At 40.9% G+C, this 27,990-nt stretch overlaps 1 non-coding gene and 1 pseudogene across 1 annotated transcript; one reads left to right on the forward strand and one right to left on the reverse strand.

Annotated features, from left to right (window-relative positions):
* Nucleotides 1-20,017: 20,017 nt before the first annotated feature.
* LOC126185855 (5S ribosomal RNA) lies at nucleotides 20,018-20,135 on the reverse strand (annotated as a pseudogene).
* A 3,103-nt stretch (nucleotides 20,136-23,238) lies between these two features.
* Trnas-gga (transfer RNA serine (anticodon GGA)) lies at nucleotides 23,239-23,322 on the forward strand. Its single transcript is given in 2 exon segments — nucleotides 23,239-23,278; nucleotides 23,288-23,322. It is a non-coding gene; the product is annotated as a tRNA-Ser (tRNA).
* The last annotated feature ends 4,668 nt before the right edge of the window (nucleotides 23,323-27,990 follow it).

The raw sequence follows: 27,990 nt of genomic DNA on the forward strand, positions 1-27,990 counted from the left end.
TCATGATTTCATACGGGATATTCTACCTGTGCTGCTAGAACATGTGCCTTTACAAGTACGACACAACATGTGGTTCATGCACGATGGAGCTCCTGCACATTTCAGTCGAAGTGTTCGTACGCTTCTCAACAACAGATTCGGTGACCGATGGATTGGTAGAGGCGGACCAATTCTATGGCCTCCACGCTCTCCTGACCTCAACCCTCTTGACTTTCATTTATGGGGGCATTTGAAAGCTCTTGTCTACGTAACCCCGGTACCAAATGTAGAGACTCTTCGTGCTCGTATTGTGGACGGCTGTGATACAATACGCCATTCTCCACGGCTGCATCAGCGCATCAGGGATTCCATGTGACGGAGGGTGGATGCATGTATCGTCGCTAACGGAGGACATTTTGAACATTTCCTGTAACAAAGTGTTTGAAGTCACGCTGGTACGTTCTGTTGCTGTGTGTTTCCATTCCATGATTAATGTGATTCGAAGAGAAGTGATAAAATGAGCTTTAACATGGAAAGTAAGCGTTTCCGGACACATGTCCACATAACATATTTTCTTTCTATGTGTATGAGGAATGTTACCTGAAAGTTTGGCCGTACCTTTTTGTAACAACCTGTACATAAAAAAAATAGCAGTAGTCGTACTGGTAGTTGTGACTATCCATTACGCTCTACATTGATCGCAGTACTTCTTTTAAATTACTTTGGCATGTTGCTAGATGCAGAATATTCAAGAAACCGCAGCGGCAAGAAGAGATAAGTTGTCTGTTGCGTGCAGCAGCATTATTGTATTAATTATTAGGAGATGTTAGAAAATATTTTTACTATCGCAGTCAGGTACGGTAGGATTTGGGAGCTATACACATTTTCGTACTTCTTCACCAGAACAATAATAATAAAAAAATAGTAAAGCAAACTGATTTTCACCTGGTCGACCTGTCTGCCAGGATTACGTTTCGTTGGATGATTTCGCAGTAGTAGTCGGTCAGTAGTTGCTGTGTAGTATTTATGTTGCTTGTGCGCTGCTCCGCATTAATTCAAAATTGTTATTTCAGCATTTTTCTCGTTCAGAATCTGTTTACTTATTTTGTAACTTTGAATTTAAGATATTTGTTTTGCTTTTTTCTTTATTGGCACAACGGCCATGAAAACTAGTGCACAGGCAGGAATGGACAAAACCGTAGAAGTAGCTGCGAAGGAAGTTTCGGAAAATCTGAGACATAATGTAGAAAATTCTCCCCAGGATAAAGAAGTCAGGGAACCATCGAACAATATGTTGAATAATCATGGTGTTGGCTGCTACTTTCCAATGATGCGTGGTGAACTTCAGGGAACTACAGGCTTTTTAGGACAGAATACCGTGAGACAATCTTATTTTGTTATGAGAGATTGAGGTATTGCTTCTACTCCTGCAGAGCAAAGTAATTTTGTCTGCCTCTCTTTCAGTTAAAATGTTACACAAGTAATACCAGCTCAGCTTGCTGAGATTAAAACCTCCAGTGACGAACTTCGTGGGGAGATCAAAGTAACTAGTAACAAACAGGAACAAAATTTCAAGCTACAAAAAGAGAATTTGAAATTGTTTTGTGATGAAACTAATAACAGTTTAAATCGTGAATTCGAGGAAATGTCAGAACGCTTAAAAACTCAGGCACACGAGGAGCTCAAGTGTGATACTAACAATCTTGAGTCCAGGCTTAATTACGTACAGTCTGTTGATATTGTTGTGTTGAGATGACAAACGTCACAACAAGAATTGCAAATAAATTAATTAGCACAAAAGTTCGAGTCCTTACGTTAACAGACTAGCACTGAAGTTAAAAAGACGCAAGATCAGTTGATGGCTATTGCAAACCGAGTCGAAGAATTATCCGAAAGAGTAACGCAAATGAATGATGATTCAGATAAAACGTCAGATGATTGACAGCTGGTTCTGTTCGCTGATACCGAAGAATTTCAGTCTTTGCGGAGCTTTAAAGAAGGGCAGATGATGATTACTCAGCAAAATAAACATGACGTGAGAAAGATACGGCAACATATTGCCACTATCGAAGAAGAGATCGGTTTCGATAACGATACCAGTAGGTTCAATAATTATCATTTTTGAAATCACAGTGACTGCACTAATTTTGGAAATGATGATCACTTCTCTCGTGAACGTGATATGTTTGCAGGACGCAAAGACTGTAGTGCGAATTACGGTATGAACGAAAACTCATCCGTTCAGAAAAATGATCGTTTTGGTTACAAACATTCTCTCACAGTTAGGAAATTTAAAATTTTTCGCAATGCCGGCAATGAAATTCACCCAAGGGAGTGGTTACAACAATTTGACTATTCTTTGCTACCAACATGGTCAACAGGGCACAAACTTGAATTAATTTACAGCTATCTCGAAGGAGAGTCTGTGACAAGAATGAGACCGATAGCACGTGAGTGTCACACGTACGGTGATTTTTATCACGCGTTATTGTCCGCTTACTGGTCTGAAAAACTCCAGATCAACTGAAACGTATCATTATTATGATGTAGAATTCTGAACAATCGAATTTCCAAATCCCGTGCAGTTCTTTAAAAACATGATGTGAATGAACAGACATTTAACTAATCTGTTCAGTCCGTCGCAATTAACCTATATCTGTTCAACTAAATTATCTATTAGATTCCGCCCCATAATTTATCAGGACGTTGTAAGGATGACTTGGACGTTTCCTAAGCTCTTTTGCAAGCACTTCAATTTGACAATAATGATTACACACACAGAAAAAATAACAATCAGTATTGGGAAAACTACCGTCAACGGATAACCGAAAACGTAGATGGAATTTGTGGAATTCGCATGAACGATATGATGAGAGACGCGACGAAAACAGGAGTAATGTGAGACATGACAGATTACAGAAATGATTCCTGTGACCGTCGTAATTATCAGTATAGGAATAGAGATCGCTAATCGCATGAACATGGAGTTTACGGCCATGAAGACAATTTCAGACGTAATGGTAATGACAAAGTAAATCAAAATTGACGTGGTCGCACAAAAATTGATTCCGAACGTCGTGCTCAACTTGTAGAAATCAGAACATCGAGCCCAAGAGACAATAATACTAATAACATTTATGTAGGACGAAATAATTATGATGAGATACAAACCAAAATTGGCATGATCGTAGGAACTCAAATTGTGAGCGTAGTGCAACAGAAGGATTTAAACCGCCCAAAACCACCCAACATCTCCAGGCAAAACGAACATACATAACAATAACTAGCAACCACGTCTGCAAACGAACCATTTGCATTTGCCAACAGTCTACATAGGAACCATATTAACTTTGCAGGTATTGATGACATTAGAGACACATTTTTACAAGAAAATGACGACTCTAAAAGTACACTTGTACACTTTTCACTTTCTGTTGTAGGTCTACTTGATTCTGGTAGCCCGCTTAATGTGATTAATGAGATAGTGTTTAGTAAATATGTTCAATCATCTATTTGCCCAATTTTGCCGCTATTAAGAACTAAACTGAAAGGAGTGATTCAAGAAAAGAGTGAAGATGTACCTAAGTAGACTTCGTTAATTTTCATGTGTTAGAGACACAAGTTTTCTGCGAACTTTCTGATAGTTCCTCTTTTGTCAACAGAAGCAAATTTTGGGTGTAGAGTTTCTATGTGAATATAAAGCGATGTAAAATTTTTGCACTGTTGCTGTAATGTTACAAGTAAATCATGTACGAGTAAGGCTGAAATTTCAAGGATGGTTGACAAAGGAAGATGAAGCTGTGAACTGTTTGCATTTTCTCTTTCTGGTCGAGGCACAACACTCACAGAATTTGCCTGATGATTGCATGAAAGACAACAAACATGTCATTGCGAAGCTGAACAATCTATTAGCGCAGAACAGTTATGTAAAAAGAAAGTACTCGGAGATGAAGTAGATTCTGATGCAGACACCAATGAATTATTCGAAATTTTAAAATCACATTCTGAAGTTCTTTCTCACAACACAGGAACTATACGAAATTTTCTTTATGAATTCAAAGCTAAGGAACATAATAGTTTTTTTCTCCCACGTTATGTAATTCTGGTACAGAAAGTTAAACAAGAGAGACATTCGATGCTAGATCAGGGAATAACTGAGCATGCTGTGAGTTCATACAACAGCCCATTACATATTGTTAAAAAGAAGGGTGATTCTATTACACTTGTTCTCTACTCCAGGCAGATCAACACTATAATACAACCAGAAACAGATCGGCCACAAACACTAGACCAATTATTACAGATATTTCATGGTGTAAAGGTAATCTCTTCTCTAGATTTACGATTCAGCGTTTGGGAAATGGAATTACATCCTGACTGTAGGAAATATACAGCCTTTTTCTGCTTAGAAAATTGCCACCAGTTTAGAAAATTACCATTTGGTCTCAATGTTCCATCAGCTGAATTTGTCTGAGATCTGACTACTATCTTACCAAAGCAATTGAAAGAAAGCATCAACACCCATGTTGACGATATTTTGGTCATTAAAAATTCGTGGACAGAACAAAACCAAGTACTGAGCGAACTATTACAGACATTACTTGAGCATGGCATCACAGGCAATTTATAAAAACCAGAATCTAGTAAAATGCAAATTAAATTTCTTGGCCACATTGTTTCTATGAAAGATATCTCACACGATCCAGAAAAACTGAAAGCAATTGAAGAAATGCCCGTACCTTCAAACAAACGACAACTTAGATGATATTTAGGTCTTTTGAATGTTTATCGATGTTCCATCAGCTTAGAGAGCTTGTCTACAACTAGGCTACGTTAACTCACAGGTTAGAATACAGTTTGGGATTGGGATGATGTCGTCCAGACCGAACTGATGATCTGAAAACTTCATTGCTTAATGCACCCATATTATCACACCCTGATGTACCTAATGATTTTTGCCTTTCGATGGATAGCTCAAAATATGGTCTTGTTTCAAGAAGTTGTAGAAAATGGAATTCCTACACAGAAAAGTATAGCTTTTGCCAGGCGAATGTAACCACTCTGTCACTAAGATCAAACCAGTAGACATAGTTTCATTACTGTCTACAAGGTAAGCGCACTAAGGAATACACCGATCAGGCACTTTAATTTCTTATGTCACATAAACCAAATCATGATTGTTTAAGATGTTGGGCTTTGTTCCATCAGGAATTCAGTTTCACTGCGATTTACATTTCGGGTTCAGAAAACGTTATTGCTGATGCACTTTTACGTGCATCTGTTGGTTTACTCCAGAGTAATGAAGAAGATTGCAAAGTAAATAATTTTAGTTTGTTACATATGCAAAAAGTAGTCTCGGAAAACTATTTCATCTTCACTATGTGATATTGCTCACAAACAGGAGAAAGATACAGCCTGTAAAGGCATAAAGGAGTGGCAAAACAAATCAAATACTGCAATAAGACAGTTTTACCTTGTACATGACAACTTTTTATTCAGATGTAGATGCCCTGACAGTCCTATTTGGGAATTGTGCATCCCACGCGAACTCATCCAAACTCATTTGGTGCACACATCTCAGTTCAGCACACTTTGGTGCTAAGAAATGATTTCAGGAATTACGGGATACATGTTACTTCAATTATATGCAAAAGCGAATTCTTACTGTCTTGGCAAAATGCAAACTGTGCCAAAAGGCAAAACGACCTAGCGCTACGCACAGAACACCACTATTTCCGATAATTCCTGTAAAACTACGATATCACCACCTGTTGACATTTTCTGTCCAGTTATATGATCTAAACATGGTCATTCATTTGTTGGCGTAGCTGTTGAGTTTGCCTCTAAATTTGTGTCATTCATACCTTTACGGAATGTAATTGCAAAATCTGTTCCTATAGCATTCATAAAAAATTTCCTGAAAGAAGTAGGGCCTGTTGAAAATTAACTTCTGATAATGGCCCACAGTTTCGTTCTAATACATTGTTAAAAACTTTGAAATTTAAAAAGATTAAGCCTATGTTTATATCACGTTTTATGCCATATTGTAACCCTTCGGAATGCATTATGAAAGAAGTAGGTAAACGTTGCAGATTGTATTGCTATCTTCATCACAGAAACGGGGATTTACAGTTGTCGGATTTTCAAAATATCATTAACCAACTACAGAATGATTCTACAACTTTTTCTCCACTCCTTGTATTAAAGAATAAACCACCACCAGATCGTATAAAACAAGTAATAGCCTCCCCTACAAACGATGCTTAGGACACCGTGAAGTAATCAATTTAGCATTGGAAAACATCAAGAAAGCCGCGGAGAAAAGAAAGAAGCTGCAGTACCCAAGAGTGAACATGAAGTGTTTACAATAAATGTTTCTTAAATTGCATCGTTTACCTTATAAAGGAAAGTCTGTAAGTAGCAAGTTTTTCTTGGTGTACGGCAGCACTTTTCGCGTATGGTAAATCTCACATGCAAGTACTGTTGAACTCTAAACCATACGCACACATAGACATGAGGCGTACATCATGTACTGAACGTCAAAACGGACAAAGAACGGTATCCTAAGAGTTTTACTTTAGCTTTCAGCACTGCTTCACACTCTTCAACTAAACTGTATATCTGTTATTATATTTTTTTACTGTCAATGTATCTGGTAGAAAGTGACTATCTACGATATGTGTTGTCTGAAGAAAAGTACTTTGAATTGTGTTAAGCATAGTCTAACACAGTGGAATGAGACTTTTCTTGCGTCTATATTTGCACTGTGACGATATGGGATGGCAAGCCATCTGTGAATAATTTTTATCTAGCTGGTATTATTCTGAGTTTCCTGTTGAAATATCTGATTGAAATGTAATACTGTTATCTTATGTCATGGTCTTGGAACTTTTTTTGAGATCTTGGTATAGCGTGGTAGATTTGGTTTTGAGGTTCTAAAATAGTCATATCTTTTCCTTATGAAAGATGGTTTGCACATATTATGATGCTTCTTGTGACTTGCGGTAACTTGTGATGTGCATTTTGCCTTACCTTTATGGGAAAGAATAATGTATTATTTTTGAGGAATGTGCATGAGATGACATGTTTTGTAGGTACATATTTTGCGAAGCAGGACATTAATGTTACACGTAAAGACAACTGCTGACTTTATTTTTGATAAGAAACTATGTATGAGTGGTTCTGAAATGAGAAAGGTATTTTTGATGGGCAGTGGTTTAACTAGGAACATTTCTGACTGATGTGATAATCTCAGAGCTGTATGCATACACATGATGAATCTGGGGAATACTGTGCCTTATACAGTGTTTCACAACATACGTGCTCGCGGAGCAAGCTGTGAGCAGCAAGGCGCGAGCACGGAGCAGCGCGAGCACGCTACCCCCACTACCGGACCAGAGCGGAGAATGGGGAGAGTCACGTGGGGCACACAAAAGCTGCCGCCAGTCAATGTAAATCCGCGGCCACCTGCAGGGATATCACTCACGAATTATTACTGCGACAAATGAAACAAATAAAGGAGAATGTACACGTGCCACATAATTTTATTAGCTTAGTGTATGCCTCTACATTCGTATTAATTTGTGAACTGTTACACAATAAAAGGTGTCACTGAAGTGTGGGACTCTCGGTTATCTTGTACTTTTTGCCCTTTACAATTGTGTCTATGTTCGGAGTAATTGTTCTTGTGCATTGTAGGCGCAGCGTGCAGTTTAAATTTCGATCAGACAATGCGTTTCTCAGGCGCGTCTTGTTACATTTCATTGCAGAGAACAGTTGTTCACAAACATACGTGGAACCGAACATTGATATTATTGTAGCCGCCAGTTTGCGCAAATGAGGAAATCTATCCTGAGGGAAGTGTCTGTAGAATCCAAAATGTTTTTCTTGTTCTGAAATTTGTCTCTGTATTCTCTGTCACACTGCAGGTCAATAATTTCTAGTTGCAGCTAAGGACGAATCTCTTCAATATTCGCTGAATATGGAGAGGAGAACAGATCAAAATCACTGTCTAGTGCTGTCACATCTTGAAAGCGTTGATCAAATTCTTCGTTAAGGGCAACTAAACTATGTGAATAACGTTCACAGTTTTTGTGAACATCTTGCATGGATGGTAATTTAGGAAAATGAGCTAGATTTCCTGTTTCCAGCTGACTCACCCAAAGTGTCAATTTCATTTTAAAAGCTCGTATTTGATCTATGAAATGAGTAATTAGCAGATCATTACCTTGTAGTGAAATGTTCAAAGCATTCAGATGGCTAGTTAAATCTGCTAAGAACGCGAGATCATATTTCCATGAAGGCTCTTTCAATTCAGGAACACACATGTTATTTATTTCCATGAACATATTTATCTCATCTAATAGGCAAAAAAATCGATTTAATAATTCGCCACGACTAAGTCAGCGGACCTCGCTGTAATAAGTCGGGCTACCATACTGGCTTTCTACATCCTCAAGAAAGCTTTTAAATTGCCTGTGTTGTAGCCCATGCTTCCTTATATAATTGGTTGTACGAACAACAACAATCATCACATTTTTTAGAGTGATACTCTTTGCCCATAAGTTTTCCTGGTGGATCACACAGTGAACGCCCCTTATTTCATTCGGCACGGTCAGTTTTTGCATTTTCTCCTTCAACAGCGCAACTACACCTGATTGTTTCCCTGTCATCGCTGGTGCACCGTCTGTAGACACTGAAACTAAGGAATTCCATGACAATCCTATATTTTCAACACTTTCTTCAACACTACATAAAATATCACCTCCGGTTTTAGTGTTCTTCATGGCTACTACATCGAGGAGATCCTCCCTCACCTGAAGATCTCTATTAACACCTCTAAGAAAAATGGCAAGCTGCGCTGTTCCAGTGATATCAACACTTTCGTCCGGAGCTAGAGAATACGCCATAAAATCTTTACAGATATTTGCAAGCTGGCTCTGGAAGTCGTCTGCCATGTCCTGTGTGCGACGCATAATGGTCATGTTAGATAATGGCACAATCCGAAACTGTTCAACTTGAGATGGACACAAATGTTCCGCTGCAACTACCAAACATTCTTTCATTAAATCGCCATCAGTGAAGGGCCGCAGGGATTTTGCTAAAAGGAAAGCAATTTTGTAACTCACTCTGAGAGCTGCCTCAATTGATTTTTCTTCGTCGTCCAGATCTTCTTCGAATAGTTTCCTTTTAAGTTTAATAACTTCCCGTGCACGATCTGGTCCATCACATTTTCCACTTCCGTAGTCTTTCGCGTGCTACGACATATAATGTCGCTGCAAACTAAATTTCCTAAAAGAATTCAGCGTTTAGTGACATACGAAATATTTTGCAACACCAACTTTTTCTGTAAACAGATACAATTCCTCCCAATGGGGGTTGAACTGCGAAAGCATGGTTGGGGTTACACAACGGCGACTTGACATGATTCATAACCAGCGAAGTGACTGTTAGAGCTGATCGTAGTATTTTAAACGTTACACAGTCGGCGCGAATTCAATAGGCACGTTGCGGCCCTATTCAAACGTGCGCGCGCATTTCCCCTCCCTCCCCTCTCACCCTACTCCCGGACCTTGCACCTGCTCGCGAGCACGTGCCTGAGCAGACGCGAGTACTCGCGCTCAAACCCGGCTAGTTGTTAAGCCCTGGCCTTATAGATATACAATATGATGAGTAACTTTGCTCAAGAGCTGCTGTGAGAAGTTTATGATGTTACTGTGGTTTATTATGGTGTAAAAATAGTATATTGTGGTACAATTATGGTATATTATGTGAGGTAGATTATGATTTATAGAACCTTATGCTGAAGGTTAATGAAACATGTTGTTCTCTGGAAGACACATGAGGAATTATGTATGATTTAGTGAGGAACCATTTTTTTTTTCTTATTTTTTGCAGCTATTGATGGAACAAGACAAGGTAAGGAATATACACTCCTTAAACGAAGCAACCAACAGTTTTACTATATACATGAAGCTTCTGTTTGTGCACACTTTATTCAAAGGAAAAGTCACAGTGATGTTTTCAAGAGAGATTTATTTTGTCATGAAAGGATTTCTAAGAGGACGGTACTACTGAGGTTTTCTTCTATGTGCTGAATTATGTGATGTAAGTGTGAAATGAATTTTCTAGCTTTCGGAAGTTGTGGAATGAAATTGTCTCAGTGAAACATTTTCTTTCTCTACTTCTTACTGTTTACACTTAATGTAATTCATATTTTGTATGTGATGTGATCATAACTGAATTTTTCTCTATTGCAGAAGTAATACAAAAACGCAGAACTGTATACATTTGTATGAACTAAACCGTATTTTCAGATCGGAGTGTAATGCACATAGCGAGCGAGTTAGATTCTAGCACTGGAACTATTGCACTAGTCTGTTACGGAGAACTAGATATTCTAGAGCTACCCGGTCATGTTAAAAACATTGATCCATGACTTGTATATAAATATGTTACGCATTTTTACAACTTTTTCTCTTCAGCTTATAGTATTTTTACACCTCGATGCAAGTTGCACTGCTACTTTAGTATTTTTGCATTTAAACAATTTAATTCAGAATTTCTTTTATGACAAGGAAGAAGATGTAGCTTCTGCTACAGCAGTGATGCAATGCCGATTCTTGCATGTTAAGTTAATGATTGTAAGATGATGACTTTTTCTCCTTTCATTAAGCAATACTGAAACTCAAGAGAAGTTATTTCCTTCATTTTCGGTTAATAAACCATTTCTTTCAGCTACTACTGAAAAGTTCGTGGATTAATCCTTTTTGTGTTGCATCTTAGAGTACATTATGTCATTTTTAGTTGCTTTATGAGATATGTCTTTTGAATGTTGTATTTATTTACCTGTTGTGATGAACTACATATGGCCATACAATTCTGACTCCACGTACAGACAAGTTGATATTTAACATCTGACGATATTGAACTTGCCATGCTACTTACTATTTTCTCTTTAATGATCATCGCGTAAACATTCGTACAATTTGACGAGAAAGAAAATATTTGTACTGTAATATAAAAGAAGAACTTGTGATAATCACTGACCCAGTACTCAATGACTGAATGTATAATAAGTTATGAAAACTGAACTGACTATGTCGTAATAAAAAATGACATTCTTTAGTAACTTATGTTGACTGGAGCTCGAGTCACTTGTAATGTATAAGAAGGAATTGCATGTATACATACACATATTTTTTCTTAAATATGTACCACAGAAATTGGATTATATGAACTTCATATTTTGATTGTTTACGTGTGATTTTACTGTGTATGTCACTGCATCTTCTATCAATGCTAATTTTTTATTGCATGATAATTTAAATCACATTTAATTACTATGTATATATCAACTCTGGGATTTACAGTTAGTTGTAACATTTTTTTTAAAAAATATGTCACCATTAACATCTTTAAGCAAATCTGTAAGTCATTCAGTGATGTTACATGTCACACATTTTGCATGATCTGGATGAGAACGTGTATTTCATGGTATGCTATGTACTATATCATCAGAAAATGAATTTGTATGGAAGCAGACTGCCACCATGTGGTTGGCCTGGACATAATACTTACAACTGTAGTTCAAGAAACTTTCCACGCTTATATAATTATCTATCGCCATACATATTTTGAGTCTTTAACAGAGACTGAGCTTATGTACCTATTCACATGGTGTAGATTTTATATCTATGTGTATATAACTTACTGCCCTTCTATGTCAATTTGGAGAACCTGTTTTCTCAAAGGGATACAACTTCAATGCTGTTACGAACTTATCATGAATTTTTTGGTACTCAGCATAGTACATTTGTGCCTTACGCAATCAGTATGGATTCTGTACAGTCTCTTTATCTGAATCTGAAAAGAAGTGACACACTAAAACATTTCAGTGAGGTTGTCAATGAACATAATGTATGTAACTAGTTCCTGAGTCTGCTTATACATCAGACTTGTGTATTCTCAAATGAAGGTAATCAGATGCAGCCTGCGGTCGAGAGAAGCCCCATGACAGTTGTGGTCGCAGCCTGCTGTGACTGTGCTACTAGCGCCGGCGTAGAGTTTGGTAATAATTGAGGATTTTTGGTAATTTGCCTTTTTGCTGCATGTAGTTGTATCTTGATCGCGCACTGGAGGAATTTTGTCAGATTTTTGTACGCATACATTGAGAGTGATACTCGATCTTTGTTGGGACCAAATATGTAGTCATTTATTCTAGACACTGTGGAACAATTGAAGTTGTTGCTAATCAATCTGTCGAAGAAAAGGAAAGCTCCAAGTAAAGTTTGTCAGTGTTTAAATTCTCAATTTTCAGATTATCGTAAAATAAAGGTTTCTATTGGTTTCTTTTGCTGTTTTACACCACTTAAGGTTTGCTGACCAAACCCCTCTGATCATTCAGTTTCTATTAAAAAAATGGCAGTAGTTGTATCAGTAGTTGTGACCATGCATTACGCTCTTCATAGATCACAGTATTTCTATTGAAGTATTTTAGTATATTGCTGGATGCAGAATGTTCACACAGTTGCAATGGTAAGATAAGGTAAGTTATCTGTTGTGTGCAGGACCATTATTGTATTAATTGTTAGGAGATGTTAGAAAATATTTTTGTAATCGCAGTCATATACAAGAGAATTTGATTTTTTATGACTTATAGGAAGAGTAATAAGATTCTTTTTTTTGTTCTCAATCAGAACATTAATACTATTAGATGTGTAGCTTTACATCTTTCCATAAATCTTTCACAAAAACAGTAATAATTACAAAATATTGAAGTAAACCAATTTTCACACTCCCTATCCATCTTTGATCAGTTACTGTCTGAACCCAGAAGTAATGGAACACTAACACAAAGGGGTGAACTCACTCATCACAAGCAATAGAGAGATATGCACACTCTTAAACAAAACAAGACGTGCTACCGGTACTAAAAGTAGCTAAATAATCAAGTGCTGTTCACTTTTAGTCAGAAGTACGTAAGAATACCACTAAACTAAACGATATATGCAATCTGTGTACAAACGATATGCTGCTGCAGCTACTGCTGACTGTGCTCTGCTCTAAGACTGGAGCTCTGTTGTGAGTGTGTTGTATGTGTGATCGAGTAATTTATAAACAACCATGTACCTGATGTACTGGTAACACTTTCTCACCCTCATACAATTTTTTTCAACAAAAATGCAAGAATAGTTGTGGGTGAGTGTCACATAGACTTACAATCACAGGCAATTACCCAAAGCTCAAAGAATAGTGGTCCAATTGTGGTTGACATGATGTGATGTGTGAATGTTCATTCACATTAAAATAATTGTTAATGATAATGATTTACGTTTGCAAACAATCTTTTCGAAGTGTGCTCTTTCTCCTAGGTGTAATTGCTAATGATGATAAGGTTATACTGTCGCCATTTTCAGCCCAGAGCTCATGGGGTTTGGTCCAGTTATGTAGGATTAGACATGTGAGTGTTAATTCGTATTGCTCATCCTCTTCTTCCTACAATTATTTACGCTTGAATTCAATATTTATGGGGTTTGTTCTTGTTTCTGTAGGTGCTATTGATAGTCCTGTAGGTGAATGAATCGGCCCATAGTCTTACATATCGAGCCATCATAAGCCATGACGTCATTTTCTACCCAAAGGACATGGGGAATTATATCAGTGGTTGGGGGCACGTACGTAAATATTGTTAATTTTTCTCCTTCTACACATACTTTTGCATCTGCATATAGTGCTTATGATGCATGTTCTTGTTTTCTAGATGCACTTGATGGCGATATAGCAAGGTCGCAAAGGATCAGCACCACATCCGCTAACATTGAGATCGATGTTGATGCTGAGCTGAATAATAAAATATTGGAATGCATTTTTGTTCAAGGCATTAAGTAGCACACACCTCTACTTCTCCAAAGTAGCCCGTCAGTGGCCCAGACATATAGATTTGTCGCCATTCTCCAAGGACGAGAAGCAACACTGCATCTAGTTCAGACATATGTCCCACCTTTTTTTCTTCCTAATTAGCATAACATTGTTGTACAAGGCATTTTTCTCACAGACACCTCAACCCTTTTACTAAGAGAAAGGATTTCGAAAAGCATCTGCCACGTTGCCCAACATAGCCACATCTACCAGCAAACTCGAAAACACTGCAATAATGGATGCAGAGTATGGGTATGCGCTGAATTTATGGGAGGAGTTTAGTGTCTCTAATTTTTGGAAATACGATAGATTATACATTAACAATAATGTACCCTCCTGATCGCAGACATTTCTGAGACATTCCAAAGTGTACATTCTGGATCATATCATCTGTTACACCGACCTAGGGCTTTCAGAGAACACAGTGTTAAAAAGGGCATGTGTCAGCATCTTAACTGCTGACTGATGTTGAGATGTTGCTCTTTCTCAAATGTGGGAATTGTGGGGCACTTTGCCATTGACTGCATAGGTATGCGTTACGAATGAATGATGAGGAGCACAGGCCATGTGACCACTTGAGTTCATACACTTGGATGCAAAAAAAAAAAAAAAAAAGAAACCTCTGTGAGCATACTATACAACAATCTCTACAGACTGGAGGTTTCCTGCGGCTATCTGAAAAGGTAATCGCCAAACTGGAGAAAAAGGTCCAATATGTGGCTGCGGATTCTGGTGAAGGATATATCATGGAGGCAATCATGGCATTCCTACTGATTTTAATGATGCGTAAAAGCTGTCATGTTGGTTGAACGATTAGTAATGTAACTACTAAAAAGAGTGCTCTTGCCGTGTGTGATTTTCAAAATAATTCCTTAAAATTAATGAATCATTTTACTATCGGCAAAAAACGTTGGAAATTGGCACAAAATTTATTTCGTCCACTGCTGGGAGGAGTGCAAGACATTCCATTGCCAGAGAAGATTTTTAGTGCCCCTCTATCTTCAATGAAGGACTAGTTGTTGTACAGAAGGCTAAGTGTTCAGTATAGTTCACAAAGCTTTCCTGTGTTAGTATGTGTATTCTGGACCTATCCAAACTCCACATGTACTGATTTCGCTATGGTTTGCAGAGCCAAACTTCGCTCATCCAGAGTTACTTTGTATGGACACACACAGTTTCATCGACTGGGTGAAAGGCTGTTCAAAATGGCTCTGAGCACTATGGGACTCAACTGCTGTGGTCATAAGTCCCCTAGAACTTAGAACTACTTAAACCTAACTAACCTAAGGACAGCACACAACACCCAGCCATCACGAGGCAGAGAAAATCCCTGACCCCGCCGGGAATCGAACCCGGGAACTGAAAGGCTGTGATTCATGTTAATTAATTAGGTACAGTCCTGACACATTCAACATGTCAGGATACGTGGCCAATAATCCTTATGGCGTAACACCTCAAAACAAGAAGGTTATCAGCCAGCTGAAACACAAACTGAATGCTTTGCAGACTGTGGCGTTGATCCTGCTCAGACTTAAAATGCATGCAAACTGTGCACATGCAGGTGCCACCCAAAGCAGTGATAGGTGTGTGCATCTTGCAGCTCTTAAGTCGCTCACAAGATTACAAGAGGTGTCGTCTCAAAGGCACTGGCGGCACTCGGCATATGGTGTGCGAAATAGATTTCGATGATGAGGCCATGAGGTACATACGACAGTGTAGCTAGAATTCATCCTGTCACTTCAATATGACCACTAGTTCATCTGTGAGGATATGATTGGGACGCTCCATTCTCATACTATTCACTTGAGTGATTGAATTTGTGGTGATTATTTATTTGAAAATAAATGTGGGTATGGCCACATGTGATTGATTCTACACTATGTGTGTGTATATTGTATGTACTGTATACATTTCAAAGTTGACTGCTAACTACATGTGTGTGTGTGTGTGTGTGTGTGTGTATTGAAAATTTGTGTATATACACTCCTGGAAATGGAAAAAAGAACACATTGACACCGGTGTGTCAGACCCACCATACTTGCTCCGGACACTGCGAGAGGGCTGTACAAGCAATGATCACACGCACGGCACAGCGGACACACCAGGAAGCGCGGTGTTGGCCGTCGAATGGCGCCAGCTGCGCAGCATTTGTGCACCGCCGCCGTCAGTGTCAGCCAGTTTGCCGTGGCATACGGAGCTCCATCGAAGTCTTTAACACTGGTAGCATGCCGCGACAGCGTGGACGTGAACCGTATGTGCAGTTGACGGACTTTGAGCGAGGGCGTATAGTGGGCATGCGGGAGGCCGGGTGGACGTACCGCCGAATTGCTCAACACGTGGGGCGTGAGGTCTCCACAGTACATCGATGTTGTCGCCAGTGGTCGGCGGAAGGTGCACGTGCCCGTCGACTTGGGACCGGACCGCAGCGACGCACGGATGCACGCCAAGACCGTAGGATCCTACGCAGTGCCGTAGGGGACCGCACCGCCACTTCCCAGCAAATTAGGGACACTGTTGCTCCTGGGGTATCGGCGAGGACCATTCGCAACCGTCTCCATGAAGCTGGGCTACGGTCCCGCACACCGTTAGGCCGTCTTCCGCTCACGCCCCAACATCGTGCAGCCCGCCTCCAGTGGTGTCGCGACAGGCGTGAGTGGAGGGACGAATGGAGACGTGTCGTCTTCAGCGATGAGAGTCGCTTCTGCCTTGGTGCCAATGATGGTCGTATGCGTGTTTGGCGCCGTGCAGGTGAGCGCCACAATCAGGACTGCATACGACCGAGGCACACAGGGCCAACACCCGGCATCATGGTGTGGGGAGCGATCTCCTACACTGGCCGTACACCACTGGTGATCGTCGAGGGGACACTGAATAGTGCACGGTACATCCAAACCGTCATCGAACCCATCGTTCTACCATTCCTAGACAGGCAAGGGAACTTGCTGTTCCAACAGGACAATGCACGTCCGCATGTATCCCGTGCCACCCAACGTGCTCTAGAAGGTGTAAGTCAACTACCCTGGCCAGCAAGATGTCCGGATCTGTCCCCCATTGAGCATGTTTGGGACTGGATGAAGCGTCGTCTCACGCGGTCTGCACGTCCAGCACGAACGCTGGTCCAACTGAGGCGCCAGGTGGAAATGGCATGGCAAGCCGTGCCACAGGACTACATCCAGCATCTCTACGATCGTCTCCATGGGAGAACAGCAGCCTGCATTGCTGCGAAAGGTGGATATACACTGTACTAGTGCCGACATTGTGCATGCTCTGTTGCCTGTGTCTATGTGCCTGTGGTTCTGTCAGTGTGATCATGTGATGTATCTGACCCCTGGAATGTGTCAATAAAGTTTCCCCTTCCTGGGACAATGAATTCACGGTGTTCTTATTTCAATTTCCAGGAGTGTATGTGTGTGTGTTTTTCTTCACCTGCTGCTGCTAGTCCCCATTTTCCATGCACTGTAACTAATGTATTACAGTATGGAAAGAAATTTGAACTGTATGAAGGAAACAGTCAGATGGTAATTATTCAATAGGAAACGTAGTGTATATAGAAAAAATTGCTCTGAGCACTATGGGACTCAACATCTGATGTCATTAGTCCCCTAGAACTTAGAACTAACCTAACCAACCTAAGGACAGCACACACATCCATGCCCGACGCGGGATTCGAACCTGCGACTGTAGCGGTCGCGCGGTTCCAGACTGTAGCGCCTAGAACCGCTCGGCCACTCCAGCCGGCTGTATATATAGATTCTTTCTTTACTAGTATTCGTACCTCTACACTTGGTGGCATTAATTTAAAATATAACATATGTAGTAGTCATATATATAACATATGTAGTAGTCATACAAAAATATTTTGAGAAACCTTTGAAAACCACTGTTACCAAAAAAAGGTGTAATTTCACTATTGTATTTATGTATATGAGTCAATCTTTAAATTACACTAGAAAAACTGTTCAAAATTATTCATGAAAATATTGTTAATAAACTGTTCGTTATTGTGTTACATCAATGTTATTATTTACGAAAGAACCTAATCTCTTCAGTGTAGAGATCAAATGGGTAGGCTCTTGCAGCTGCTCAACAGCAAGCTTGAGAAGATTTCATTGCTAGGATGGGGATGGGGGAAATAAGAACAATTTTGGGCATAATATGCTTAGTTCTATTTCTTTATACATATATACATTATCAGAACTTTCTTTTACTTCTCTTGTGTTCTGCAATATATTGTGAACAAATGTCTTCAATAAACTTTAAATTAGGCCTGTATAGCTGTCAAATATATTGACACAAAACATAGATTGGCATATCGTAAGTGAATTCTGCTTCTGCAGACTTAATGACTGTAGGTTCTACACTTGTGCACTTTGGCACTGGGTGAATAAAAGTGTTTCTGCACTGTTCTAATTGCTTCATATTTGTACTATTCTTGAGCAAATAGTTCATGAAGTCATAATGTGCACCTCAGTCGTTCTGTAGTGATGATTAACACACTGTACTGACTGTACAAATTAAGAACAGTCAAGTATGTTATGTAGATGCGTGTACCTCCTAAAGTTATTTCAAGCACAGCTTCCATACATATATATCATCAACTGAAACCCTCTCCCTAAAACGTCTTGATGTCAACTGGTGTGTGGAATGGATCATCCTCTTTTGTCATCTTCTTCTCTGTGTAGTACATCGTACTGCACAGAAAGTGCCCTTTGCAGTTAAATTATGTGTTGGTGAATAAGAGTTTTATGCTGGTACTTAACTGAAACTCAGTGAGCTGAGGAAATTCTGGTGGTGGCTGCTGTGGTGGAGTTGATTAGTTGGTAGGCAGGTCTGATAAATCATGAAGACTGCTTGTGAGCTTCTGCTGGTGCTATAGTGGAGCAGACTATAGGAAGTGGAACACCTGTATGTCTTGGGTATGTGTTTCAGCTAGTGCTGGATCAGTGGTGCATTGCACTGCTGGAAAAAATAAATAACAATACGTATATATAAAAGAATACATTAATAAATAACCACAATATTATTATTATTATTAATTAATTGGCATATACTTACTTCCAAATCTGAAAGTCACGTTATGCCTTTTTTTTTTGGTCAGAGGCAATGACTGGTTCACACTGATGGCACTTCATGGTAATACTTAAACTATGATGTACAGACCTCACGAGACGTGGCTCAGGCAATTGTATTTTTATGATAAAAATGGCAGGGAAGGTGGAGTTTGATCCCTAGTAGCTGAGAACAAATTGCACAAGAGCAGGGAGCCCCCAGCAATTGCCAGAGAACAACAATGCATGATTTTGTCAACATTTTTGCATAATGCTGTTAGACGAGAGCAAACTTGGGGAGAGGACAGGGAGGAATGGGAAGGAGGGGAGGGTAAAGGAAGAGGATTTTAAAGAAAACAAGAACAATTGCTCAGCTGTAACCTGATACCAATGATCTTGAAATGAATGTCAAGGTCATCCTTAACCTACACCACTAGTCTACAGTTGTTCCATTTCACATTACTTCAGATTGTTACATGCAGGTACTGGCAATGACTTGATTGAATCAGACTTTGACTCATTAGTACAATAGTCTAGAGTAGTGGGACAAAGTCATTTCTGGGGCAGATAATTTATTCAAAATGGAGGCTGAGTTTTCTCCACTCCCATATAACGTCACACACACTCCACCCGATGGAAATGGCTGGAAATTGTTGGGGGAAAAGATCAACTGCCCTATCGACTAACCTAACTCCTCCACTCATACCCATCACTCCTATTACATCACCACCCACCATCCCTCCTATGGTATCACCCTTAGAAAACGGTCAGTTCCTGCCCAACTGGTGGAGAGGAAGGTTATGTTACTGTACATTATTTATTTTTGGTGGTAAACGATAATTCTGTGCTAGAGAGAAAGGTAAAAGAAAAGCACTCCATCTCCAGGCCACGAGGGGCCTACCGGGACCATCCGACGGCCATGTCATCCTCAGTGGAGGATGCGGATAGGAGGGGCGTGGGGTCAGCACACTGCTCTCCTGGTCATTATGATGATATTCTTGACTGAAGCTGCTACTACTCGGTCGAGTAGCTCCTCATTTGGCATCACGACGCTGAGTGCAGCCGAAAAATGGCAACAGCACATGGCAGCCTGGATGGTCACCTATCCAAGTGCCGGCCATGCCCAACAGCACTTAACTTCGGTGATCTCACGGGAACCGGTGTAGCCACTGTGGCAAGGCCGTTGCCGTGGAGAGAAAGGTAGGGTATTTAATTTCTTTCTTTATTTATTGGGCTACCTCCAGTAACCTATCACGGAGATAAGTGTGTGTTTACCTCAATGTGTAGGATGGACTCACAGAAATAGTTCGTACTATGCTCACCAGAGGGCGTTCTAGGCCTCCACCATCCCCCTCCTGCCCCTGTGATGTCACCATTCCCCCACCACAACCCCTTCCCAGGAAATGGTGCGAAATGGTAAGTCTCTGGCCAGCTGCCAGAGAGGATTGTTAGGTCAGTTTACTTTATTTATTTTTGGTAGGAAGCTGAAGTAAAGATGGATACTAATTACATATCTATAAGCATATTGCTGTACACTGTGTGACTAAATTTGCAATATGACTAAAAGTTGGCGATGTCACACAATTGATGCTATTGTGTCAGGCAAAATTCACAATTCCACTCGAAATTAGTAGCAGATGAACTCAAAATAAACAGTAACTCTACATAGGACACTTCCTTCATGTACAAGTCAAAAAAAATCTTTCTGCTCGACTTGTGAATTGGCAGGAAAAAGACTCAGTTTAAAACAGTAGCTGCGGTAGCGTTCTCGCTTCCCACGCCCGAGTTCCCGGGTTCGATTCCCGGCGGGGTCAGGGATTTTCTCTGCCTCGTGATGGCTGGGTGTTGTGTGCTGTCCTTAGGTTAGTTAGGTTTAAGTAGTTCTAAGTTCTAGGGGACTGATGACCGTAGCAGTTAAGTCCCATAGTGCTCAGAGCCATTTGAACCATTTTTTTAAAACAGTAGCTGAAACAACCCCTAAATTGGTGCACTCATAGAAATCGTGGAGAAACAAGATCTGCAGTGATGTTAAAAACAAAAATCGGACTCCACATATGCTTGCTACAGTGGTGTTCATCACTTTTCTTAAACACTGAGTGGGTCTAGTTTATAGTTGCTGCTGGAGTCAGGGATAAGTCACGTATTTTTTATTTTCCTCACTTTTCGAAGCACAGTTCTACAATGGGAAACCCACACTCGTTTCTAAGCACAACAGAAAAATCAGAACAATTACAATCTAAATCTTCGTGATATATATCGAAACCGACAACAGATCACGAAAAAACCACAGACACACAGCAGATGAGATGTTTAAAAGATTCTCCTAGAATTCGAAGCACTGTCCTACAGACGAGAAAAGTGGCTGGAGTTTTCGGTGAATTTTTGATGCCTTACAACTGCTGCTCTGGAGATGCTGTAAGGCCACAATCACATTGGTGGGTGGGGGACAGTATCTCACGTGTCCGAACCAGAGACAGATGGATTGCTTGATTTTGTCTCTGAATACACGAGCAAAGAAGGTGTCACATGACTCTCTGACATCATGGAACTTTCCGTGGATGCCCTGTTCTGCCGCTGTTCGAACCAGTCTGTCAAAACTTATATGCTACCACACTAAGAATGTTTCGTAACTCTCTGATTTCCTGTGAATGGAGGAGCCTGATTGGTTCTTACTGAAATTACCCATTAAAATGCTGTTGCTGGTGTGGGAGGACTGTCCGACACTTTCTACAGATACATACAGCAATCATATTGCAATGACAGTTAAATCGTGCAAAATTAGTGTACAGATCCTATAAAACAGAAACTATTGCCAAAGATATTTAGTCAATTACTCTGCTACTGTCGAGTAAAGCTTGAATTTTTCGGCGTGAAACCGATCTCCAGCTACGATATATAACACAAACGATTCTTCCACGATGCCATATCGCTATGTCACTGTAATAAACAAAATTCATATGCTGCATCATACAAAGCCATCACTTCTGCATACAGCTATCGACCTGCAGGCCCTCCTACATGTACCACGAAGACACACACATCCTAAAAACAGAAGTACATGCGCCGTATATAGTCACGACGCTATATATCCCCATCGCGGTAAGTAGGTCACCCACTAAGGCCAGTGATCATGAGTCAACTGCTCCTGCATGCGTTAGCCTGCTGCGTGCTCAGGTATCAGGCACCCTCGCCGCCCTCGGCGGACAGGAGCAGCACTTTGAACTGGTGTATAAAGACACGAAGGCGGCATCTAACAGCACCGTTTCCGGCCGAGCCTGCTTGCTGGTGCAGTTTCTGCAACGAGTTGACACCATCTCTAGATTAGCGGATTACAAGATTATTTAATTTCTGTGCTCTGTTGATGAGAAGTACTTCGATAGTCGTGAATTAATTTACCGATCTCGAAATGGGTATCAACTGCAATATCCGACTTTGCACGCCAAAAGCCAGTTATATTTGCGACACTTTTAGGCTAAAATCATCGAGTAACATACGAAAATTTCCTAAATTTCGTGTATTTTCAAGTGATTTGCCGGAATATCATACCATTTACACGACTGTTCTCAATATCAACCACATAGCAATATGCTACCGATCGCGTGCAAAGTATAATTCTGAAGACAACAGTGGAAATTACATCTTTAGAGAGCAGAAATTTTAGAGTGGGACGTGCTGCAAACCATTGAGTAACTAGGAACTTATCTCGCCTGTGGAGGCTTTTACAAGAAAACTCGAAAATAAACGAAAATGGTAGTTCCACTCGTATTTTCTTAACGGATACCAATGTCAATGATAGAACAGATTCCAAATCATCTTTGTGCTTTACAAAGTCAACTAAGGTTATAATACTCATAATCATATTGAGTTTCTCATGTCTAGAGAACCAGCAATAGACCCTTCCACTGGCGTTTCACCATCTCGATGGAAACAACACATCACAATTGATGTTCTGTCAACCAAATAAAGATGGGAAACATGTAGAATGGCTGTATACCTCAGAGTCGAACGAGAGGCTTCTGGTCACAGATGGACAAAAGACTCAAGAACAGGACGCTTCCTGGGGCTGTTAAACGTATTTCTCGGAAGACTATCCCCCCTCTGAAGCAATAGCGAAATACCTGACTATTCGTCACAGATGAAGAACTGAACGGTCAACAACGGTGTGCTTTCAAACGTTCTGGATGTGCTGGCACTGACTGGAAGTGGTCCTCAGCTAAGTAAAATCAGGCTCATGTAGGAAAAACATTGTCTTAGTCAGAGCTACTCTTTGATGATCCTGACTGCTGAGCCGGCCTGAGTGGCCGAGCGGTTAAAGGCGCTACAGTCTGGAACCGCACGACCACTACGGTCGCAGGTTCGAATCCTGCCTCGGGCATGGATGTGTGTGGCGTCCTTAGGTTAGTTAGGTTTAAGTAGTTCTAAGTTCTAGGGGACTTATGACCACAGCAGTTGAGTCCCATAGTGCTCAGAGCCATTTGAACCATTTGACTGCTGATGCCTACATAGCTATACCCGTCGGAATCTTTTATGGTCTGTCGTTCATTGGATTTAGTATAATGTGAGACATGTTCACAACACCGCTTTCGAAAAAAATTATGGGAACGATGCATTGCTGTGGAACATAATCCACATGAATCTGACGATGGGGTGTACTTGAAATTCCTTTCTAAACGCACTTACAGATAATGCACAAAGATTGCACTACACCGGTGGCGGCCAGTGAGCATGATTTCAATTGCCTGGTGAGGCGACATGCAGAGTCCAGTTATGATTTCACAAGAGCGACGTAGGCCATTCTGCAGCACCCAAGCAGATATATGCACTCAGCCTCATGCATATAGGTGGACGAGAGCAAACAGAAGTTTTCGCCAGTCTAGAACATTAGAATACTTTCACAAAACCAGTGTGTGTGTGTGTGTGTGTGTGTGTGTGTGTGTGTGTGTGTGGTATACTGCCAGTGGTCCTCTACATTCATAAATAATGGACTCTGTCGATCATTTTTACAGCAAAGTACTTCCTGAGACCCAGCTCCTTAACTTCGCCGTTGACGAAACTTTCAACAGCAGCATCCAATAATACGGGCATTTCCAAAGCATTCTGTCATTAATGCTTAAAGCTTTGTCAGCAGCTAGATAAATAGAGAAAGAGATAGAGAGGGTGGTAATACCTATCGAAACCAGACAGTCCTTCATAAACAGTATTATTGTCTAGAATATCTTACTCAAATAGCTTTGACAGTCATTTGAGACCTATGTTACACGCAGCTGGTTCCAATACACCACAGGATTACTGGGTATTTTTTTGACAGACAAATTATATTTCAAAATATAAGCATATACGTGACATGGGTGTCTCCAGTTTTAATGGATCATTTGTTAATGATGGGAGGGAGTAGCACACATACTTAAATAACTCTCACAGACCCTTGGAGATTAATTTACATGCGTCTCGTATTTCAGCTCCTAAGAAAATTACATGTCGTACGCACGTACATGGCATGGAAGACTGTATTTTTCATGGCACATTTGTTAATGGTGGGAGGGAATATTACACAGTGCGTCTTTTACTTAAATAGCCCTAACAGATGTTTGGTAACTATGTTAGAAACATCTGATTCTATTGCTTCGCTGGATGGGCTGTATTTTCATCGTAAGTAGATTGCGTTTCGAAATCAGGATGGATTCTGTAAGCACATACACGGCATGGAAGACTCTGGTTTTAATGGAAGATTTGTTAATGATGGGAGGGAGTACCACACATAGCAGCGCTTGCAATCTGGCAGCTTCGTTCTCCTTGAAGACGAAATTCGGAGAAGTCCATCATGGGGCTGTACACAGAACTGGGGCTCGTCTGAAAGTCGACGTAGTGCCACTCTGTACCCAGTGCTTATCTCTGTGCGAAATATTTTCAGCGAGCCTCTCTGTCACCGCGTCATGCGAAGCCTCAACAGTGGTCGCCGTGCTATCGGTCAATAGCTTTGCAGGTATCGTTGTGTTCTTTATGTAGATAAATGCCTTGCCACAAAAAAACCAATTTTCTGACTCCCAGCAACTAACGTAACTGTAGCGTGGGGCCGTTGAGTTCCTGCATGGTGCTGAGTGTGGCCATCCTGCACCCTTCAATTTCATCTTCGCATTACAACTGTGGGATCCCGTCAGCGCGAGCAGTAATTTCGCAGAAAGATGAACTGTAGGCTACGAACCTGCCGCTGTAGAAATGCGAGATGAGTTGGCAGACGTTTCGCCATTTCGCCATCTTACAAGAGTCGCAACACGATCTTCTCACGACAAAGCAACATCCATCCATTCATTGATGATATACACACTTTTTGGGGCGAAGTCAAAGAACGCAAGGTGGGAATTACACAACTGGCTACTGATAACACAGCTTTTGCGGCCATTGTAGAAAAACTGAATTAGCGAGTACAGAATATCGAAACTAAAATATTTCGTGGTTCTGTTGCAATGTACTTGCAGCTGATTGGAAAGTTAACATTGAATGAGATCCATAGCTGTGAAATTACCATTTCTGAGAACGCATGCTGTTACAGAGTGATTACCTGTAAATACCACATTAATGCAATAAATACTCAAAATGATGTCCGTCAACCTCAATGCATTTGGCAATACGTGTAACGACATTCCTCTCAACAGCGAGTAGTTCGCCTTCCGTGATGTTCGCACGTGATTGACAATGCGCTGACGCATGTTGTCAGGCGTTGTCGGTGGATCACGATAGCAAATATCCTTCAACAAATCCGGGGACGTCAGATCCAGAGAACGTGCGGGCCATGGTATGGTGCTTCGACGACCAATCCAGCTGACATGAAATATGCTATTCAATACCGCTTCAACCGCACGCGAGCTATGTGCCGAACATCCATCATGTTGGAAGTACATCGCCGTTCTGTCACGCAGTGAAACATCTTGTAGTAACATTGGTAGAACATTACGTAGGAAATCAGCATTCACTACACCATTTAGATTGCCATCGATAAAATGGGGGTCAATTATCCTTCCTCCCATAATGCCGCACCATACATTAACCCACCAAGGTCGCTGATGTTCCACTTGTCGCAGCCATAGCGTATTTTTCGTTGCCCAATAGTGCATATTATGCCGGTTTACGTTACCGCTGTTGGTGAATGACGCTTCGTCGCTAAATAGAACTCGTGCAACAAATCTGTCATCGTCCCGTAATTACTCTTGTGCCCAGTGGCAGAACTGTACACGACGTTGAAAGTCGTCGCCATGCAATTTCTGGTGCATAGAAATATGGTACAGGTGCAATCGATGTTGATGTAGCATTCTCCACATCGACGTTTTTTAGATTCCCGATTCTCTCGCACTTTGCCTGCTACTGATGTGCGGATTAGCCGCGACAGCAGCTAAAACACCTGCTTGGGCATCATAATTTGTTGCAGGTCGTGGTTGACGTTTCACATGTGGCTGAACACTTCTTGTTTCCTTAAATAACTTAATTATCCGGCGAACGGTCCGGTCACTTGGATGATGTCGTCCAGGATACCGAGCAGCACACATAGCACACGCCCGTTGGGCATTTTGATCACAATAGCCATACATCAACAGGATATCCACCTTTTCCGCAATTGGTAAACGGTCCATTTTAACACGGGTAATGTATCACGAAGCAAATACCGTCCGCACTGGCGGAATGTTACGTGATACCACGTACTTAAACGTTTGTGGCTATTACAGCGCCATCTGTCACAAAGCGACGAAAGTGGTCCAATTAAAACATTCATATTTCTTTACGTACTACACGAATATGTAATAAAAACTTGGTGTTTCTATTTAAAGAAACGCAGTTGATATCCGTTTGACCTATGGCAGCGCCATCTAGCGGGCCAACCATAGCGCCATCTGGTTTCCCCCTTCAAGATAGACAAGTTTCGTTCTTTGTAGTTTTCTCGTTTATCGCTTATTTCGTGAGATATTTGGCCTGGTCAAGATCAATGGACTACCCTGTATAGGGCGAATCACCTAAAACTTGCACCGCAAATACTGCAGAAATAGAAAATAGTATTGATATGCGGTTTTCACATAATTGACTAATGGACTGCTAGTCATAGGCGGTATTCTTAGGCAATAAACAGATTCCAATAATAATTAGTGTATTTTTTCTGCACCCGTACACTTTTTTAAATGGGGCAATACCTACTGACATTACGAACTAAAAGTAGAGTAAATTACATTGTCAGTGGCGTTTGTTGCAGGATTCTAGTGCGAGTCGTTTACGAGACACCGTATTTTGAAAAGTTTCCACACCAACGCTTGTTTGAGCCTTCATCCTGTCTAATTTCATCGTACGATGTTATGTCTGTTAACAGTGTGTTTGTTGATTGATTGGATTGATTTGATTGATTGGTTTGGGGGAGGGGACCAAACAGCGGGGTCATCGGCCCAATCGGATGAGGGAAGGAAATCAACTGTGCCACTTCAAAGAAACCATCCTGGAATTTGCCTGAAGTGATTGAGGAAAATCAGGGAAGACCTAAATCAGGACGGCTAGACGCGGTTTTGAACCATCGTCCTTCTGAATGCGTGTCCAGTGTGCTAACCACTGAGAGTGTGCTTGTGTGTTCCTTGAGTGCGTCGTGACTTGCTAGGTAGTGTGTGACAGTCCAAGCAGTAGGTCGTGAGTGGACGATGTGATTTATCAATGCAGAAGAAGCCGACATGCTCATTCTATATGGAAAGTGTAGGGAGAATGTAGTTTGTACTTGTACAGTGTATCGGTGTATGGAGCAAGGTATCTCAATAGACGTCAACCATGTCGGCAATTATTTATCAGTCTCTCCAACCAGTTGCGCGAAAGTACACTCCTGGAAATGGAAAAAAGAACACATTGACACCGGTGTGTCAGACCCACCATACTTGCTCCGGACACTGCGAGAGGGCTGTACAAGCAATGATCACACGCACGGCACAGCGGACACACCAGGAACCGCGGTGTTGGCCGTCGAATGGCGCTAGCTGCGCAGCATTTGTGCACCGCCGCCGTCAGTGTCAGCCAGTTTGCC

The sequence above is a fragment of the Schistocerca cancellata genome, chromosome 4 (genome assembly GCF_023864275.1).
Source record: "Schistocerca cancellata isolate TAMUIC-IGC-003103 chromosome 4, iqSchCanc2.1, whole genome shotgun sequence".
Lineage (NCBI taxonomy): Eukaryota > Metazoa > Arthropoda > Insecta > Orthoptera > Acrididae > Schistocerca > Schistocerca cancellata.